Source organism: Monodon monoceros, unplaced genomic scaffold (genome assembly GCF_005190385.1).
Source record: "Monodon monoceros isolate NGI ecotype Baffin Bay Population unplaced genomic scaffold, NGI_Narwhal_1 Super_Scaffold_21, whole genome shotgun sequence".
Lineage (NCBI taxonomy): Eukaryota > Metazoa > Chordata > Mammalia > Artiodactyla > Monodontidae > Monodon > Monodon monoceros.
In genome coordinates this window covers 152,333,778-152,353,471 of record NW_021703778.1, presented here as the reverse complement: position 1 = coordinate 152,353,471, position 19,694 = coordinate 152,333,778, and the positions used below count along the sequence as shown (strand labels likewise).

The window sequence follows — 19,694 nt, the reverse complement described above, 5'->3', positions numbered from 1 at the left end:
CCCAGGTACGTGGGGAGTTTCTTGCCTTTTGGGAGGTCTGAGGTCTTCTGCCAGTGTTCAGTGGGTGTTCTATAGGAGTAGTTCCACATGTAGATGTATTTCTGATGTATCTGTGGGGAGGAAGGTGATCTCTGCGTCTTACTCTTCCGCCATCTTCGTCAACTCTGATTTTTCTTTTTTAAATGGGTTACATTTTCATTCTTCTTTTTTTTATGGAAATGCATTTCTTTTATTTATTTATTTATTTTTAATTTTACTTTTGGCTGTGTTGGGTCTTCGTTTCTGTGCAAGGGCTTTCTCCAGTTGTGGCAAGCGGGGGCCACTCTTCATCGCAGTGTGCGGGCCTCTCGCTATTGCGGCCTCTCTTGTTGCGGAGCACAGGCTCCAGATGCGCAGGCTCAGCAGCCTTGGCTCACGGGCCTAGTTGCTCCGCAGCATGTGGAATCTTCCAAGACGAGGGCTCGAACCCGTGTCCCCTGCATTAGCAGGCAGATTCTCAACCACTGCACCACCAGGGAAGCCCTTCATTCTTCTTTATATGCCTGATAACCTTATTTGGATGGCTGATGTAAATTTTAACCCCGTTGGTAGTGAATTATTTGATTTCACATAAAGTTGAGATTTGTTGTCAGATATGATTAAATTACTTGGAAACTTTAATATTTTGGGATCTTGCTTTCAAGGTTTGTTAGGTGGGACCAGAGTAGCATTTAATCTGTTGCTAATTATTCCCCAGCCTTGAGATAAGACTCTTCTGAGTACTCTACCTAATGCTCCATGAATTATGAGGAGTTTCAATCTAGCAGGTAGGAATAGTCACTATTCCTGGTCCTGTGAGTGACAGGCACTTTTCCGTCCACTCTCGTAAGGTGCTTCTGTCTCCAGCCTCAGTTTCTTCACATAAATGTGATGACTCATACTCTGCTGAACACTTCATGGAGTTCTCTGGAGCTTTCTCTCTATGTGGTTCTCTCCACTCGTTTGTTCTGCAAACTCCAGCTACATTGGTCTTTCCCGACTTTCAGCTCTGTTTCTTCAATTCAGAGCATCTGCTGGGCTCTTCCTGAGTTCCTTCTCCTTGCACCATGCCCAGGAAATGTTCTCGAGGCAGTAAGTTGTGGCAATCATAAGGCTTACCTTATTTGTTTCCTATCTCTCTGCCCTTCTTTGTCTGATGTCTACTGTCTTGAAAAGCATTGTTTCATATATTTTGCCTGTACTTTTGTTTGATTCAGGTGTAGGGTAAGTCTGGTCTCTCCTACTCCATCTTTATTGGGAACAGAAATGGTACATTGAAATCTGTAACATTTTAATCAAGATTTAGACAGCATAAAATTGGCTTAGTGGTGATCATAATGTAGGTGAAATTTCCTATGTCAACCAGTTTCAATTTAGTAAACTAGAACAAGCCCTCGGCGAATGGCTATGTTCTAATAGCCTGCTCAACAAATTGGTATGATAATAAAGCAATTTTCTTTCTTTAGCATAACTTTTAAACTGGGGCAAATAAACACACAGGATGAGAAGATGAATCCATTTAAATAAAGGGAAGTGTTTGCACTCAGATCCATTAAACACAAAAAAATCCTTTAAAATACAACAGATAAATGCAAATGGCTATAGAACATTATATTTTCCTTTATGTAGGACAACCATTAGCATGGTTCAAATATCAGAAAGTGGTACTTAGCAATGAATTACTCTATGTGTTTTGTCTTTTTTCAAAAGGTGCCTATTAGGGCTTCCCTGGTGGCACAGTGGTTGAGAGTCCGCCTGCCGATGCAGGGAACACAGGTTCGTGCCCCGGTCCGGGAAGATCCCACATGCCGCGGAGCGGCTGGGCCCGTGAGCCATGACCGCTGAGCCTGCGCGTCCGGAGCCTGTTCTCCGCAGTGGGAGAGGCCACAACAGTGAGAGGCCCGCGTACCGCAAAAAAAAAAAAGGTGCCTATTAAAGTGGAACATAGGCTATATTATTTAGCTACAAAAATGTCTTACAATTTTGGCTTTGTACATTAATAGCTTTTCATTTTGATTTAAATGCATCAAAATTGCTGTTTTATATTTGTGATGTTCTTGGCAGTGACAAATACCTATAATTAGGAAGTGTATGGCTAGAAAGAATATTACAGGATCAACAGTGCTTCTGCACAATGAATGGCTGAAGATGATTCTGGAGTAGTGGGTGATACCACTTTTGCAACATCTTATATTTTATTTCAGCTCTTATTAGACTTGCAGTTATCTTGAAACTTGATGCATAAGGAGTCAATGACAGGGCTTCCCTGGTGGCACAGTGGTTAAGAATCCGCCTGCCAATGCAGGGGACACAGGTTCGAGTCCTAGTCTGGGAAGATCCCGCATGCCACAGAGCAACTAAGTCCATGTGCTACAACTACTGAGCCTGCGCTCTAGAGCCCATGAGCCACAACTACTGAAGCCCGCGTGCCTAGAGCCTGTGCTCCGCAGCAAGAGAAGCCACTGCAATGAGAAGCCCACGCACTGCAATGAAGAGTAGCCCCGGCTCACCGCAACTAGAGAAAGCCCACGCACAGCAACGAAGACCCAACGCAGCCAAAAATAAATAAATAAAAATAATAATATAATAATAAAAAAGAGAGTCAATGACCATTTATGATCATCTCATGCTGGTGTAAAGAGAGTGGCTTTCACCACTGTCTTGGTTCAGAGAGAATTTTGAGTAGTTTCATTCAGTCCTAACAAATTAGGATGTTGAGGATTTCCTTTTTACCTTCCCAATAGCATCCCACTTTGGTGATCCATCTTCCTTCTTAGGGCTTATAATTGTCCTGTGATATTATGAGGGAGCTTGACAATCTGTGATGGCTAGACAGAACCAAGCAAAGTCTAATGGTACAGATGGTCATTACTTGGACTGGAAAATCACTGGGCAAAATGCATGCTTTTTGAAGGGACAATCTCCCCTAATGCCAATGGGCAGGACAGCTAGGTTCAGGCTGTGAATGGTACTTGCTTAAGTGGAGGCTGTGTGCTCTATGGACATGGGCTTTCCTTCAACACCATCAGGTCTGCCCCTCAACCCCCAACCTCCCATCCTAGGGCTCTCTTCTCTGTTTCTTATGACAATTCCCATCAGGAATAGCTTTTCTTTTGTGGGGACTTCTCTTGTTCATATTTGCTTCCAAATTCTTTGCTTATACCACAACTCCCTTCTGAAAGCAGGGCTGGCTTCATGGGTTTGTAATCTGTGTAATTGCACAGGGCCCTGCACTCAGAAAGACCTTGATCTTAGTTTAATGCTCTGCTGTTGCCATTTTAACATCCTTAATCAGTTTTGAACAGGACCTCATGTTCTCATTTTGCACTGGGCCTCACAAATTATATAGCCAGATCCTCTTTATCTGAGGATCTTTAGGCTTAATGCTTAAGAGTCAGGAAGAGGCTACTCTTTCTCTTCTTTTTATTCTCTTTTGCCTCCTCTCCCTTTCTGATTCCTGTGGTCACATCCCTTCTCTGAGCCATAAGCACAGCACAGCTTAGCTGGCTGAAATGGAGGTGGGTGGTTGAGGGAACCAAGCGGACAAGAAAATACTTGGGGAAAATTTGGTTAGTATTTCAAATATATTTTCTTGTCACATAGAAATAATCAGTTTTCTGCTGTTATTTCACAGTAGCATGAGTTTGCAAGATATAGGTAGAACAAACTTCTGCCCTTTCTACTTGAAATACCACTGCCTCTGTCTGCCACACAATAGCAGAGTTGGGTTGTGAGGTTCATGTCAATGCTTTCAGGCTAGCCTCATCCCACAACCTCTTTATTGATTAGCCTATCTAGATGTTTAATATTTGGTGTGGTTCAAAAGGGTTTTTGATGAAATTGCTCAGAAAAGCTAGATGTGACATTAATACCTCAAATCTCACAGGCTGGACAGTTAGGCGTCACCAGTGTAATCTTAGTCAAAGCTCTTTGAATTTTAGTCAGTAGAACTTATCTTAAGCTTCAAAAGGGAAATCATCACAAGGCAACATGGTCTATTCTTCATTCTAAGTACCTAAAACAAAGCAATAAACAAGGTCCCAATGTTCATGGAACTAACATTTTAGGATATCATAGTGTATATCAGTTAAACTGTATTGACTGCTTACTATGGGCTAGGCACTGGGCTAAATCCTTCACACACATTAATTAATTTTATCCTCAAAACAACCCTACACATTATGTACTATTCTTAGCATCCACATTTTGCAGAGGAAGAATTGAAAGCACAGAGTGATTAAGTATGTGCTTGAGGTCACACAGTTGATAGGTATTATAGCTAAGATTTGAACCCGAGTGGTCTGGCTCCAAAATCTGTTCATTTAACCACCTCCAGCTGCCTCTAGTGTATCCTGGGTCACAAGTACAGGATATACAAGTGGGAATAACACTTTTAATAATACAAGTGGGATTGGAGCCAGGAACTTGGAAGTTGTCCGGAAGCAAGGCCCTCTTCTCTTAGGCTTATTTCCTCTGGGGCTGCACAGTTTACTCCTGCTGCTTTACCCATTTGTTTCTCTCTCTCTTTCTCTGTGGATTAGATTTTTGTTTCTTCTTGAACACAGTTGAAAATGGTCACCTCCCTACGACAACTTCAGCTTGTACCTATACATCAAGACTATTCACGTAATGAATTAAATGCTTGAGTCCCAGTTTTAAAGGATAAAGAGCATAATTGGCCCAAATTATTTCAAGTATCTGTCCCTTGTCCAGCCACCCATGGTCAGAGAGATAGGGGCTTTGTATAATATAAACAAAGCTTCAGGAGCCCAATGCTATGGGTAGGAGCATTCCCAGTAAAGGTGAAATGTGGGTGAGGTATGTAAAAAATATCCAGCACATCTAATTTTATCAAGGTATTGTGTGGTGGGAGGATCACTGATGACACTAATCCTGAATAGGTACAATTTTGGGGAAGTCATGTGTTATGCACTGAACTGTGCTCCCCCATCCCATATGTTGAAGCTCTAACCCTCAATGTTACAATATTTGAAGATAGAGCCTTTAAGGAGGTAATTAAGGTTTAATGAGGTCATAAGGGTGGGGCCCTAATCCAACGTGATGGTGTCTTTATAAGAAGAGAGACTCCAGGCAACTGCCCAAACAGGGAAAAGGCCACATGAGGACACACAGAGAGGAAAACCATCTCAGGCCAAGGAAAGAGGCCTCAGGAGGACCTGAACCTGCTGACGTCTTGATCTTGGATTTGCAGGTTCCAGAATTGTGAGAAATCAATTTCTGTTGTCTAAGCCACCCATTCAGTGGTATTTTATTATGACAGTCCTAGCAAACCAAATACATCATGTGACCTCTCTGTGCCTCTATTAACATTGTTTGTGAAAAAAGACTATGCACTGCAGGTGGTAATCCTTGTGGGTTTTTCCACCTCTAACTTCAGGTGATTCATCTTGACTATGGTTTTGGGGTTGGATAATGTGTGCCCACCATATCAGTTAAAAGCAATTAAGGTCATTTGGTAGTTACAGGCACATTTTGTGTAAAATCTTTTTTTTTTAAATTGGCTTTATTATTTTATCTCTTTTATTAAGAAGGAGAAAGAGTCTATGATCTGACTTCACTGTATTTTTTCTGGATATCATATCTGTGTATTGAGAGCACACCATATGACAGAAAGCTGCTATAAATTTAATAATGTATTTTAAAATTTCTTCATCATAGTGAACTCAAATCTGATTCTCTATCCATCAGTCCCAGTTGTATACTCTGATTTTGCTTTTTTATTGTTAATATCACTTTAAAAATGGGGTCCCCAGAATTTAATCCAATTTTCTAAATGTGGTTGAACCAGGGAAGAGAGGTTGTGGAAAAATCAGCTTTTATTAATTCATCCCAAGATTACATTAGCTTTTTTTGGGTAGTCATTCTTCCTGCAGTTAATCAGATATCAATTCCTCAGGAAGTTGTTTTATGTCTATCTATAGAAACCTATGTGGTACTCTCACCTGGGTTTGTAATAATTTGTTTAATAATCTATTTCCCTCACTTGACTCTAACATGAGGGCAGAGGCTATGTTGTTTACCTCCTCATTTTTACTGCATCTTCAGTGTCTAATACAATGTCTGGATCATAGAAAGATTCAGCATACATTTGCTGAATTAAATGGCTGATACATTTGTTTTGAAAAATCAAAATGTGAATAAATGGAGTAATTATTATGCTTCCACATGCATATGGAGCAAGTTTAAGGCTGTTCTGAATCACCTTAATTTCAGTATCAGGTGGAGCACATTCTTGAACACAACTTTGAGCAAATAGCTTGAAGATAGATGCAAGTACATAGGTAGATCTTTAGAAGAATTATTTTATATTGAAGCTGAATATAAAATAAACTTTACCTCAGTGTTGTCCAGAGAAAATATTTGAATAATTCCAATATATATTATTTATGATTTTGTGTGCATGCATGCCCCGGTGGGAGTGGGGGAGAGAGAGAGAGAGACAGAAAGAGAAAGAGAAAAAGAGAGAGAGAGAGAGAGAGAGGGAGAGAGAGAGAGAGAAATATGAAGGAAGAGTGTGAAGTGAGGAAAGGCTGAGAAGAGAAATAACAATTTTAATAGGTTAAGATCCTGTAAACACAGGAGGGGCTTAGAATTTAGTGGAAGAGACCAACTGGGAAATGGATAATTATGGTACAGATTATTAGAATAAGGAAACTGCATAGTTTAAAAATGTGATCTGGCTCTTCTTGAGGTAGCCAGGAAAGCTGTCACAGATAAAGTGAAATTTGATTTTAGCCTTGAGGAGGAAAGAATCAATGGTCTTTTTGGCAGAGCAGAAGGGAACAAAGCTCCAGCTGACTAATTTGACTTTCCCGTCTTCGTAGCTTTTCCAAAGATCAATTTTTTGTCGAGGTTTTTATCATTACCTTTTCATGACTGAAACCAGCTTCTCTGAGTGGAATATGTCTCTCTCATGTTCTAGAACGACTGAGGTAGCAGCAGCCATGAAGTGACAGTCTCATATACCTTGGGTTTGCCATTAATGAACTGTGTGGTTTTAGGCGAGTGATTTACTCTTTCCAGGCCTAAAAGGTTTAATTAGATAATCTTCCCTGTTCGCTTCCAGTTCTAAGAATTTGTGAGCCTTTAGAAAAAGACATTGGGATTGACATATATACACTAATATGTATATAAGAACCAGCTGTATAAAAATAAATAAATAAAATTAAATTAAAAAAAAAAGAAATGAAAAAGACATTGGGTCCTGGTATTAAGGGGATTTTTACATTTCAGTGCTGGAAGTTACGCTTCCCTGTTCCCCAAGGAGTAAAAGAAACATAGTTTGTGTTAGTATTGCAGCTGCTTTGATTTTTTTGTTATTTTTTACAAAGTAAATATTTTAGACACTTCTGATTATGCTAGAGTCAGGGCTAAAGCAGCTCTCAGCTCATTATCTGGTGTTTGTCGCTTATAGGAGTTACTGGCCCTTTAAAAAAATAAAGACCAGGGCAAGAGGGCGCGGCCGAGGGACTCAGGTGCCAGCTAATTCAGCTTCTTCCGGAAAAGTCACCCCAAGGCCAGTCGTATGGCATCCTGGGAAATGCAGTTTCTTTTGGGGCCGCACTGCCCTAGTAACTCCTTGCTTTTGAGCATGAGACGGACTACAACCCCCAGAGGACCAAGTGGTAGCAGCGGGGCACTGTACACTTGCCGCGGCTGGGCGGCTAGTTCAAGTTGCCATAGCTGCGAGTCTGGGGAGAGCAGAGTCGGTTGCGTCGCTGCGTCCAGTCAGTTACATCTTGTGGGTCACTGGTGGCCGCGGGAGCCGGGTGGGGCCTCGGCAATGATCCGGCATTAAGGACCTGGGGTCCTCTTCTGTCTCAGGTACCTGCGCCCCACCGTCCCCTCGCTCTTTCTTTACCACTTCCCTATCCTGTCGTAGACGTTTTAGGTCCCGCTTCCCCTCGTCCCAGGGGTGGGGACGCCAGAGCCGCCCGAGATCTGGGGTAAGGCCGTGGATGGGTGGTGTGTGTGCTAAAGTTGGGGGAGACGGCGTGCCTGGCACCCCGACACCCCCCTCCCTTGGCGTGGGTGTCCACAGTCAGGTCCTGGTCAAGTCATGCAGGGAGTTTGAACTTCGTTGTTCTCTTTTTGAGAGCAGCTTGTCCTGCCACTAGGAGCTGTGAAGCTTGAGCTGTCAAGGAGTCTGCCCTCGTTCTGGCGTGTACTTGCCTGGCCTGGGATATAGTTGGACGTTTTGTACATGTTTTAGAGTCACAAAAATTTGCTACCCTTGGGAACGCTGTATCAATGACTTGTCTTTCCTATGCCAACATGGGAGTTGCCCCAGTGTCAGCTATTTAACAGCCCCGTATTTGAGTTATTTCGTAGAAACACCTGACATTGAATTCCAGCTGCATCCTTTGTCGGTTTGATGAAGCTCAGTCACCGCCGCGGACATCTTGTAAAACCGCTTTGTATCTTTGTGCCAAGTATTACGTAGAGTATCTAACAGGGCCTGGGCCGTTGGGAGTGCTCAGTATTTGTTATTTATTTTTATTAACTATACAGAGCTGTGCTAATAGAAACATAGTGTGAGCCACACTGCAAGGTGAAATTTTCTAGTACTCACACACACTAAACAAGTAAAAAGGAGCTGGTGAAATTTCTTTAAGTAATTGGTTTGGCACAGTAGATCCAAAATGTTTCATTTCCACCTGTAGTCAGTGTGAAACTTGAGATATTTTACATCCTAAAAAACTTTAAAAAATGGTGCTAAGTATTGCATCTAGTTTACATTTTTAGCACATTAGCCACATATGGCTAGTGACTATTGTATTGGACAGCACAGATAGAAGATTAAAATTTTGGTAGTTTCATGTTGGCACAGAAATTTGGGGGTGTCTGTGACTCACAGAATGAAGGTAGTAGCTGCTTTGTTAAAAGAGTTAAACATGCATCATACCTGTGTCCTCTCTGCCATTGCCTGACCTCTGGGTCAACTTGAACTCTCTCTTGACTGTATGTTTTGATTAAGAGAATACCTTTTTTCTTGGAGTGGTTGATAGATGTATTCCCAGATCTATTTTTTCTGTGGACAACCAGCAGTTCTGTGGATAATTTTCAGTGGATTCTTACTACTTTGAAAGGCGTCACAAAGAACTGAGAATATTTCTGTCCACAGCTCTTAAAACCAAAGGCATTTTACTTTTACTTATTTAATTGCAATACTAAATGTAGGAAGAGCTGGGCAGTTTATAAAATATTTCCTTTAGGAGTGGTAGCATGTAGTTCATTTACTGGCTTGGAAATACAGTCGGGCCATTAAATTCAGAAGTAACATTAATTTCGTTACCTGCCTTAGTTTACCCACTGAGAGACATGCTTAGGGATAGTACCTTTGGCTAGACTTCGGCTACAGTTCACACTGCGACATGCTCTAGCCAGCCCAAGGCATGACCAGGTATGGGCGGAAGTCACCAGTAAGGAGTATGCTGGCTGGGCACTTGGGTGTGAAGAATTCCTGTGACTTCAGTGGGGCTTTTGCATGATCCAAGGAACATTTTCTCTGTTCTCTGACTTGATGTGATATATTCTCTGCTGTGTACACAAACTGTACATAGGGTGAGCTTATTTTTATCTTTAATTGTTTTAAAAAAATTAAGGTTGTGGGTGTGTTTTACTCCTTGTTTCGTTTATCTGTAGGTGGTTTGGGAAAAGTGTAGGGGCAACCAAGATCATCCATTTGACTAGGACTTTTGCCCTGAACCTCATGAAGAAATGATAGGAGGCAGACTTACGTGCCTAAGAAGAGCACTGAGCTCAGAGGACAGCAACACAGAGTTTTGGGGGTGTGCTTTGTAAGTATGCTTCCTCCCTGAGTTTCTGAGATAACATATTTTTGCATATTTATAGTGGAAAAGAATATGGCAACAAATAGACTTTTAAGGAGCAAGAAACCCCTTTCTAACATGCAGTATCACAATTAAATAGGATGGTTGTACATGCAGTGTTACAAAAATTCAGGGGAACAAACTAGATACCTTAATAAAAACAATAATAATGCACCTGCTTCTATTAGACAAGTATTTGAGAACCTGTTTTGTCTCAGGCCCTGTATTAGGCACCTTTTACATGTTGTATATAATACATTTATTATCCTTCTGTTTATTTTAGAAATGAGGCAATTGAGGCTCAGATAGGTTATTTGATTTGCTTGGATTCTGCAGCCAAAAGAGTGGTCTTTCTTCATCCCCAGGTCTTCTGACTCTAAATCCCAGTCCTACCCACTACACAGAGGCCACATTGTGGTCTCTGATTGCCCTCTAATAGGGTTTGATTTGCGGTTAGTATTTTTATATTGTGTACCATATAAGCCACGTTTCTTGTTATTCATCTCTTTAAATGTTCAAAGGCTTCTATTATCTTTCTTAGTTATTTTTCCAAGATATCAATATAATGGTCTTTATGTTATTATTGAGGTAAGAGGTAACTGTATCTGTGATTTCTATAAGTGTATGTATGCAACATAAATTGTCATTGATAATCAAGAGGATAGTGTTAACTCAGGTTTTGCATCATAGATTTAAAATTCGGGACACTTTAGCATTTTCACGTTTCAGTTAGATAAAGGGCACTTAAACATGTAGGGAAGACCGATTGGGGTCTTGTAATAACACTTTGTCTAAGATAAATGTGTAAAAGGTTCTTAGAATGAAAGAATATTAGAGCTGGAGGGGCCTGTTAGGATAATTTAGTCCAGAAGTTTTCAACTGCAGTCTTAACACATTTGGGAGTAATATAAAAATAACCTAGAGTAGATTCACTGTAATCCATGTAATAATGTCACTGGGTTGATTCTAATATGAAATGTTTCAATATATTCATACTATTCTGTAGTGTTTTTCTTTCTTGTAATAATGTACATATAAAATTTTACCTTGTCTCTTTTAACTGCTACATAGTATCCCAAATGACTAGATACATTTAATGTATCCCTTATCAGTGGATTTGTGGGTTTTTTTTTTTCTTTTTACTACTATAAATAATTCTGCCATGAAGCTCTTTTACCACCATCTACATCTAAGGGTATACATACATCTTATACATACATCTCCTTTTGTTTTTCTTAGGGATATAGTTATAGAAGTAGAATCTCTGGGTCAAAACATGTGCATATTACTTATTTTTACTTGCCAGATTGTTCTTTAGAAAAGCTATCCTAGTTAATATTCTTACAGCAAGGTGTGCCCTTGGTGGTGAGAACTTTTTTTCACAGGTACAAAACGGATAAAAAGGAATATCATTACTTTAATTTGTAATTCTTTAATTAGTGAAATGGAATATATTACATGTATTCTGTGAATTGCCTGTTTATCCTGTGGACCTTGTACTACTGGAATGTTTTTTTTTCTATTTTTTTAAAGAGGTGATAAATTCTTTGGTTTTCATATAATCCAAATATTTTTCTGAGTTTTTACTTTAGTTCTTCAACCTTGTTTCTGGTGTCTTATTAATAATTATGAATGATCCTAAGAGGCTTCTCAGGTCTTTATCAGATATTTAGCACCTCCCTGAAATTCATATAACCCTTTATATATATCTGTACAATACTTGTACTTGGATTGTTTGGGAGATGGGAGTATTTGTGGTTACATGAATCCATTTAGCTGAACATTTAAAATCTACTTTATGAACAGTGTTTGCCATGAAACAGGTACTCATGAATGAATGAGCTCATAGATGAATGAATAGGTGAATTAAGGCTAAGCCTGAACTAGGCTTTTAGTGAAGACAGACTTCTTGGAAGAAGTGAACTCTGATTATTTAAAAAGAAAGAGGGACTTCCCTGTTGGCACAGTGGTTAAGAATCGGCCTGCCAATGCAGGGGACACAGGTTCGAGTCCTAGTCTGGGAAGATCCCGCATGCCACAGAGCAACTAAGTCCGTGCGCCACAACTACTGAGCCTGCGTTCTAGAGCCCGCGAGCCAAAACGACTGAGCCCGCGTGCTGCAAATACTGAAGCCCACGTGCCTAGAGCCCGTGCTCCACAACCGCAATGAGAAGGCTGCGCACTGCAAGGAAGAGTAGCCCCCACTCGCCGCAACTAGAGAAAGCCCGCGTGCAGCAACAAAGACCCAATGCATCTGAAAATAAGTACATAAATTTATTTAAAAAAACGTTAAATTAAAAAAAGAGATAATTTTATAGATTGTAGGAAGAAGGAAAAAGCTCGATGGCGGGAGAGTGAAGGCTTTAAAATGGCAAAAACGGGTTAGCTTATGAGTGGTAATTGGTACATTAAAACAGTACTGAGAATGGACACAGATAGTAAAGAGCCGAGGTACTTTGGAGTGTGTAGAGGTTTATAGTACCAATAAATAATAATTGAGGAATGTAGGTAGCTGCAAATAGCAATGAGAAAGTGATTTGCAATAATTCAAGCAAACCTAGGTTTGATTCAGTTATAAGTTTTAACACATTCAAATGAATTTGAAATGATTATCCTTGTTTACTCTAAAGACATATCAAGTATTCTTATTTATACCGTTTTGCAGTTCAATCCATATTGTCTGAGGACTTAAGATAATTAATCTAGGCTATTTACTGCAAAAATTATTTCATCCAACAATTATTTAATTAGAATCACCAATTGCAAAGTCCTGTACTTTGAAATTTGTCTCTGGATTAATCAGACAGTGTAATAAGGAGAAGTTAATTGTAAATTCATTAAAAAGTATTCCAGCTACACACCAGGCGCTATGGTCGGTGTTGAAATACAGCCATGAACAAAGTAAATGGAGTCTATGATGAGATTTAGAGACTAGAAGGGAGACAGACAAGTAAACAGCCAGTTAGCTATGTCTGGGCTGTGAGGAGTTGGTGTCCAAGGTGGGCTCTTGGCCCAGGGTTAAGGTGGAGGCAGCGAAGGAAGGCTTTCTAGAGGAAGTTTCCTCTGAACTGAGACTTGAAGGACAAGTAAGAGTTAGCCAAAGGAAAAGGAGTGAAAAGAATGTTCTAGGTGGTGACTCCAGCATAGGTATAATGGTGAGATGAGCATAACATATTTGAGAAATTGAAAAAGATTCTGTGGCAGGAATAATTACATACTATGGACATGTTTAATTATTGTCTTGCTATAAGTAGGGAACTATAAGTATGCAGACAGAGAAAAGATCACTTCTGGCTGGAGATGGAAGGCTTTGCTGAGATTGTATTATTTGACCTTTACCTGGAAAGATGGGTGGAATTTATATAGGTGGCAATGGTCGACAGCAGACGGCATTTCAGTCAGACCTAATGGCATTAGTGAGGGATGGAAGTGGTAGGAGAATAGCTGGTGTAATAGCTAAATGTAGGCCTTATATTTTCTATGATTCTTTCGTTAAGAGAAGGGTGGCTTGATTAGGGTCTTGAATTCCTGATTCAAGAACCTAGACTCAATCACATGGGCAGTGGAGTGTCAGTGAAGGTTGGAATGGGTAGAAAAAGACTCAGAGAAACCATTATAGTGGCTAGTAATGAGTTAAGAAAAGTCCTGAATTATGAATGGCGCTGGTGGTAATGAGAAGGGATACATACATGGTTAGGAATCTGGGCCTTGAAGAAAGGCTCACGACTCGGCTCTGCTGTTGGAAGCTGTGTAACCTTGGGTACCTCACCTAGCTTCTTTAAGCCTCTTATCTACATATCATGATGACAATGGTACTTACTTTGTAGGCTTATTGTCATAGAGCAAGCTGTGATGTTAGAGCATTAGCTATTCAGCATTATTATTTCAACTTTTGTTTTTTGAAAGTTTTTAAAATTGAGGTTCTTAAGTGGAGTTTACATCCATGTACTTGCAGTAATTCAGTGTTTCAGTGTAACTGGTTTTATATGATATTGAGCTGTATTTTATTATAGTTGGATTCCTTTCTAATTCTATATCTTTAAAATTTTTATGTATACATTTAAAAATATTAAAGGAAACTTCATGGTACAAAGTATTCTAATCACCTTTTAAAAAAAATAGAAGTTTTTGTTATATCTTGGAAAGAATATATACATCATTCTTTTTACCCACTTTAAAAATTAAGAATAAAAAATACCAAACTCTTGAGTAATCATATTTCTAAGTACAGTAAAAAAGTGTTCCAGTTCATTATTATAGAAGAGTTAAAGGGAGATCTAAAGATATAAAGTAAAAGAAGAGTGGGGGAAGAAAGAAATATGGGGATTGAGAAAGAGTGGAGGAAAAATATTCATAATACTTTTTTTTTTAAGTTTAAGGCTTTAGGATATGATTTCTGGGAAAAAAAAAAGGGAATGCTTTTCGGCTTGAGAGAGGTTGTAAATATTCCTAATATGAGACAGGATTATTTAAAACTCATCTTAAAATAGCTGTAGAAAATTGGATGTATAGCAGATTTACATAGTTAATACTTTATTATCTTATACTGTATTCATTATATAAACCTTTAGTTCTGAGTAAATGGGTACATATGGAATAGTTTGGCCTTAAATGCATTGGTTGTGTGTGTATAGTGGGGGGAATGGATCGTAAGAAATATGGTAGGGAAGGACAAAAGAACCCCCAGACATTTCAGTGATTGGACAATGTATTTGGAATTTACACAGTTCTTTTGCATCTAAGAATGCTGTGGAAAAGGCACTGGCTTAGAGACACAAGATCTAGGTTCCAGTTCTGTTATTGTAACTATCAAAGCAATCATGGATAAGTATTTTACTTAAAACTTTGTTTTCCTTTAGCAACAAAAGTAAAGGGTTGTAATTATACCAACTTTATAGGATTCAGGTGAAGATCAAAAGAGAAAATGCTAATGAAAATTCTTTGTAAGCTATCAAGCAATATGCAAATTTAAGGTATAAATAGCAATAAGAAATATTTCCCTTTCTTAAAATTTTTCATGTTGTTTTGTTCACTAGGAAAGTCAAGAGGAGTTTCTGTTTCTACTTGAAAAACTAATAGGAAGAAAACAAATAAGCTTTATAATACACTTAAGAAATAGTATGTTTCTTTTCTTTTCTTTTTTTTTTTTTTGCAGTATGCGGGCCTCTCACTGTTGTGGCCTCTCCCATTGCGGAGCACAGGCTCCGGACGTGCAGGCTCAGTGGCCATGGCTCACGGGCCCAGCCGCTTCGCGGCATGTGGGATCTTCCCAGACCGGGGCACGAACCCGTGTCCCCTGCATCGGCAGGTGGACTCTCAACCACTGCACCACCAGGGAAGCCCGTATGTTTCTTTTGAAAACCTTAATGTTACAGGGAACAAATAAATAGCTCCAACTAATATTTATGATTACTTTCTCAAAAATTGGTGGCCTGTCACTTGTTATATCAATTTTTAATGCTCATTTTGTGCATCCTAGTATGAACCTGTCCTTTTTTGCTTCTACCGTTAGAAGAGGCTGAAACCAACCTGTTTTCTCAAGGAGAGCAGGCTCGAGAGGAAATGTCAGGAAATTAACCATCTTCTGAACCAAATCAAATGACTTACTAGTAACCTATATATATCAGTTGGCCTTTACTGCATAATAAATAAAACCTTGCCGGTATACAACAGTACACTTTGTCTGCTTATCTTGGCTAGACTCATTTGTTTGAGCTCAGCTGTCTGGTCTGCTGATCCAAGCTGGAAGCCACTGGGGCAACCACGTTTCCCACACCTTCCGGTGGGATAGCGTGGGCATGTCCTCATGGTGATGGAAGAGTTGTGGGGGAGTAGGTTCCAGTGCGTAATCCTATTTCAAGCATCTGCTTGTGCCATGTCAGCGAAAATCCAATTGGCCAAAGTAGGTCAAATAACTGAGCTCAGAGACAGGGGGTAACTCTACCTATGGTGGGAGGGCAGTGCATCTTGGGAGGGGTGAAGAATTGGAGCCAGATTATGCAAGGTACAACACTGTTCTGCATTTAATTTCTTCTATATACAATAGTGTGAAAACATTCTAAGTAGTTTGCTGAAAATCAAGTCCTTATGCTCAATGCTTGTATCTTGTTCTGGTTTTACAGTGTATAGGCATGGCTAATATTGAAGCTGTATTACTCACTATTTCCCTTCTGGTCTGTAGAGGAAAGCATTATCTTTCGAGCATTTAACCTTGATTAATTCTTCACAGTTGAATTGCTCATTTTTAACTGGAGAATGAGGCTGATAAACTTCCTTTGTCTTGGTTCTTTATCCAAAATAGGGTTACAAACTCAACTGCTAATTGGGTAACACACTGCTGAAGCAGGCCCAGTGGGGACTGCAAAGGGCAAAGGGCAAGAGGAAGGTACATGACAAACTCCAGGGCAGCCACTATTTACGTCTGTGTTGCCATGGGAAAATTCATCCCCAGTGTTGCCAGATCTTTGGATTTTTCTAGAAAAACTGGAAATTAGATTTTTTAAGTGAAGTCTCTTTGTTTTCAAATCAAGGTTTTAAGGTAACACAATGAGTGTTATTTAAAAATACATATTGGTTGGCTGGATTTGGTCTATAGTTCTCCACTTTTCATCCTCTGATTTAAACAGAATGGTGTTAGAAACTCGGGGATCCTAGCTCTGTCTTTGCCCAGGCTGATCTCTTGCCCAATCTGGAACAGTTTGGACAATTATTAGGGGTTGGCTGCACCCCTAGAGGGCTGCATTATTGTCTGCTGTTTCGGGAATAGTGTAGTTTGTATTTATTTTTTATCTGTCAGCAAATAGAGAGAGTACAATTCTAGGGCTTAACTACAAGTAAGAAATCCATCTTCTGTTTGTTAGCATCCATTTCTGTTTTTTTTTTTTCTCTTGGGTTTTTGTTTATTTTTTTTTATCTTGACATGTTTTAATTTAATTTTTTAAACTGCCTCATTTATTTTAGAAGTATGTGTAGGTGTAAGACTCTAAAATATCTGTGAGACAGGGAAAGAGTTGTTAAGTAACTTTATTTTCTTTTAAAACTGCACTAATTTTTAACAACTGGCAGATATATAATCAAGCAGCTACTAGTTTTATCTCCATGTCTGAGTAAACAGTCATTTTGTATGCCACATAGCCTTTTCCAGAAATGCCCCTGCCCCCTGCTTGATGGGTCCTGGTCCATGTGACTCTGCCCTCTGAACTCCAGCAAGGGGAGCAAAATGGAGCCTGGGGGGCTGAGTCCTCCAGGCATCATCCATGGAGTGTGAGAGAGATAGAGGAAGGGAGGGAGGGAGGAAGGAGGAGAGAGGAAGAGAGGAAATGGATGGCAACAACAGGAATAAGTGAAACATAAAATAAAAAATCAAACCTAGTGTATTTGGAATATTAGTATATGTATGTTAGTATACATATATACTTAATTCTGTAAATCAGAAGGTCTCAACTGGGAATGATTTTACTCACCCACCCCATTCCTGCCCCAGGGGATATTTAGGAATATCCGGAGACAGTTTTAAAGCCATGCCCTGGTGGAAGGATGGGAACGCTCTGCTTATTTGTCTCTTCTCTAGTTCCTCTGAGACAGATGGTTTTCAACTGAATCTCGTTTCTTTGTCTCATCCATCTGTCAAACTTCTTCTCATCCTTCCAGATGGGTGGAAAGATCCTAACCTGACTCCCCTGGCATTTTGTCATGTTACTTAGTTCACCATATATAGAACTTTTACAAGTCTTTCTCTCCCATCATGGACTGTGACTTATTTACTTTCATCTTTCATTTTTGATGTAGAGACGATTCAGTAAATGACGAATGCATGAATCTGTTGTACCTCTTTGATTCTGTTCCTGTGGCTTATATTATCTCCTGGCTTAACTGAGAACTAGCTACTGGACTGGACAGTTGACTTGGATCTTTTTTTGTGAGGAGACTAGCAGTCCTCATTATGTTTAATTTTATTCCCCAACAAAAGATAATAAATTCAAATTGTAACATTACAATGAAACATTTAATTATTCAGGAGCAGGGCAAGACACATTATAATTAGCTCCCTCTTATGCGTCCTCGTATAGGTGGTAATAGATGCTGTTGAGTAGCCCAAGCAGTCCTAAGCTAAAGATTTGGCATGAGATCTCAACCACTCTGTCACCTTGGAAAATGTCCCCGCCACATGGAGCTGGCCTTGGGTTGTGGGCAGTTGATGACTTGACGTTTGGTGTTCTTGATTCACTCTCAGTCCAGCGGATCTCCTCCGAGTGCCAGGTGTGTTAGAGTTCTGGACCTCGTGGTGTCAACAGTGAATACGTAGAGTAAATGCCTCCCCTCATAGAACTTACATGAGGACTGGAACAAAATCCACACTTCTCTCAGCCTTGAAGCTCTCCATGTGCTGTCCCTAGCCTGCTTCTCAGACTTCATCCCATGCCACCTTACTCCTTGCTCTCTGTGCTCCTGCCTTTTGCTGTTTCTCAAGCCTGCCAAACTCCTTCCTACTTCATGTGCTCTGCATTTGCTCTTCCGCCTGTCTAGAATTCAGTTCCCCCCAGATGTCCGTGTGACTGGTTCCTTCTCATCATTAAGTTCTCTGATTATGAGACCCCTGTCCTGACCACTTTTCTCTAAAAAAGCTCTCCCAATCCCAGTTACTCTTAAATATTCTATTTTCAATTTTAGTTTTACTGGAGTATAGTTGATTTACAATGTTGTGTTAGTTTCTGGTGTAAAGCAAAGTGAGCCAGTTATACGTATACATATATTCATTCTTTTTTAGATTCTCATATAGGTTATCACAGAATATTGAGTCAAGTTCCCTGTGCTATACAGTAGGTCCTTGTTGGTTATCTGTCTTATATATAGTTGTGTGTGTGTGTGTGTGTGTGTGTGTTCATCCCAAGCTTCTGACTTATCCCTCCCTGCCATGTTTCCCCTTTGGTAACCATAAGTTTGTTTTCGATATCTGTAAGTCTGTTTCTGTTTTGTAAATAAAGTCATTTGTATCTTTTAAAAAAAAATTTGATGCCACATATGAGTGATATCATATACTTGTCTTTCTCTGTCTGACTAACTTCACCTAGTATGATAATCTCTAGGTCCATCCACATTGCTGAAAATGGCATTATTTCATTCTTTTTTATGGCCGAGTAAAATTCCATTGTATATATGTACCACATCTTCTTTATCCATTCCTCTGGTGATGGACATTTCGGTTGCTTCCATGTCTTGGCTTTTGTAAATAGTGCTGCAGTGAACATTGGGATGCATGTATTCTTTCGGATTATGGTTTTCTTTGGATATGCCCAGAAATGGGATTGCTTGATCATAGGTAGTTCTATTTTTAGTTTTTTAAGGAACCTCCATACTGTTCTCCATAGCGGTTGTGCCAATTTACATTCCCACCAACAGTGCAAGAGGGTCCCCTTTTCTCCACACCATCTCCAGCATTTGTTGTTTGTAGACTTTTTGATGATAGCCATCCTGAACCGTGTGAGGTGATACCTAATTGTCATTTTGATTTGCATTTCTCTGATAATTAGCGATGTTGAGCATCTTTTTGTGTGCTTTTTGGCCCTCTGTATGTCTTCTTTGGAGAAATGTCTCTTTAGATCTTCTGCCCATTTTTTAATTGGGTTGTTTGTTTTTTTGACATAGAGCTGCATGAGCCGTTTGTATATTTTGGAGATTAACCCCTTGTTGGTCTCTTTGTTTGAAAATATTTTCTCCTATTCTGTGGGTTGTCTTTTCATTTTGTTTATGCTTTCTTTTGCTGTGTAGATGCTTTTAAGTTTAATTAGGCCCCATTTGTCTATTTTTGTTTTTATTTTCATT

At 39.7% G+C, this 19,694-nt stretch overlaps 1 protein-coding gene across 2 annotated transcripts in view; it reads left to right on the top strand.

The window, feature by feature from the left end:
- The first annotated feature begins 7,705 nt into the window (after positions 1-7,705).
- The window catches only part of CEP128 (centrosomal protein 128), a 433,475-nt gene continuing 421,486 nt past the window's right edge, over positions 7,706-19,694 (top strand). Inside the window, exons 1-2 of one of the 2 annotated variants that reach the window (XM_029239363.1) lie at positions 7,706-7,863; positions 9,685-9,839. The gene's annotated coding sequence lies outside the window, so the exon portion shown is untranslated. The remainder of the gene's footprint in view (positions 7,864-9,684; positions 9,840-19,694) is intronic. The other variant, XM_029239364.1, reaches the window with a different exon arrangement.